At 31.8% G+C, this 1,047-nt stretch overlaps 1 long non-coding RNA gene across 1 annotated transcript; it reads left to right on the top strand.

Annotated features, from left to right (window-relative positions):
• On the top strand, positions 1 to 711 carry LOC111372797. Its single transcript, XR_002698825.1, has 2 exons — positions 1 to 77; positions 306 to 711. It is a non-coding gene; the product is annotated as an uncharacterized LOC111372797 (long non-coding RNA).
• The last annotated feature ends 336 nt before the right edge of the window (positions 712 to 1,047 follow it).

Genomic DNA, 1,047 nt, shown 5'->3' with positions numbered 1-1,047 from the left:
TTACTTGCATGCCATCTCGTAATGAAGTTACTCAGATGACTGTCACAGGAGAATGGTCGACCCCAAAGATTCACGAGGTATACTGACATGTTGCTTGTTTTATTGTTATAAGGTTTGTAAAGTAGTTTTATTTTTTGCTTCTGGTCTCAGTTTCTGAAAAACAGTGCAAAATCAACATATACAGTAACCAAATTTGCTTCGAGACTCAATGATGAAATATGCGTTAATGCACGTGTTTTCGTGACCTCGTAAATCATGTCACAATTGAGATTACTTCCGAAGAACTAATATTATCTTTTATGCAGGCAATGCAGATATGCCTCGATGCTTGTACGAAACTGGGGATGATCATGAGATCATGCCTAAAAGAAGCTGTTTCTGCTCCAGAAGATTAGAAATTTGTGTTTCTTAGTGGATTTTTTTCACTTTATTAATCCCAAGAATGTTTGGTTAGGCTTAAAATATTAAAATTTGCTTATTTATTACTTTTACTTAAAAGAGGGTATACTCGGTTTGAAAGTAGTTATTCCTTTTGCTCGTGCATGAAATTACTCACAATTAGCCAAATAATTGGTAACAAGACTCCAAAATATTTGTTCATTCTTTACATAATAGACGGTCCAAACCATGTGAAATGCCTCGAGAAAGTCTACTTAGGCATTACTCCACTATTGTATTTTTTGACATCCAATGATAGACCAGATTTGTTGACTGTGTTTGGAATATAAAACAGGATCAGTTGAAGAAATAATTGCATGTGAGAGAGCTCAAGGCTTCAAATTTAAAGAGTTTTTTTACTTTTATTTATTTTTATTTGTATTTTTTAGTTTTATAAATATTCTTTTATCAATATACGTTTTTAAATAAAATAGTCTTACGAGCAAAATTTACGAGTTCAAATCTAAAAATTGTACATGTGTCAGGGTGTTTAATTAGAACATAAATTCGTCTATAAATAATATTATAGCTTTAAATTAATAAATTGTCGTTTCTGTATCAATTCAAGTGCCAACTAGAATGATCAACACGAGGCTATTGGCTACACAT

Source organism: Olea europaea, unplaced genomic scaffold, assembly GCF_002742605.1.
Source record: "Olea europaea var. sylvestris unplaced genomic scaffold, O_europaea_v1 scaffold1031, whole genome shotgun sequence".
In the NCBI taxonomy this organism is placed as follows: Eukaryota; Viridiplantae; Streptophyta; class Magnoliopsida; order Lamiales; family Oleaceae; genus Olea; species Olea europaea.
The sequence above is the reverse complement of the archived record's forward strand: the minus strand, read 5'-3'. Positions and strand labels throughout refer to the sequence as shown.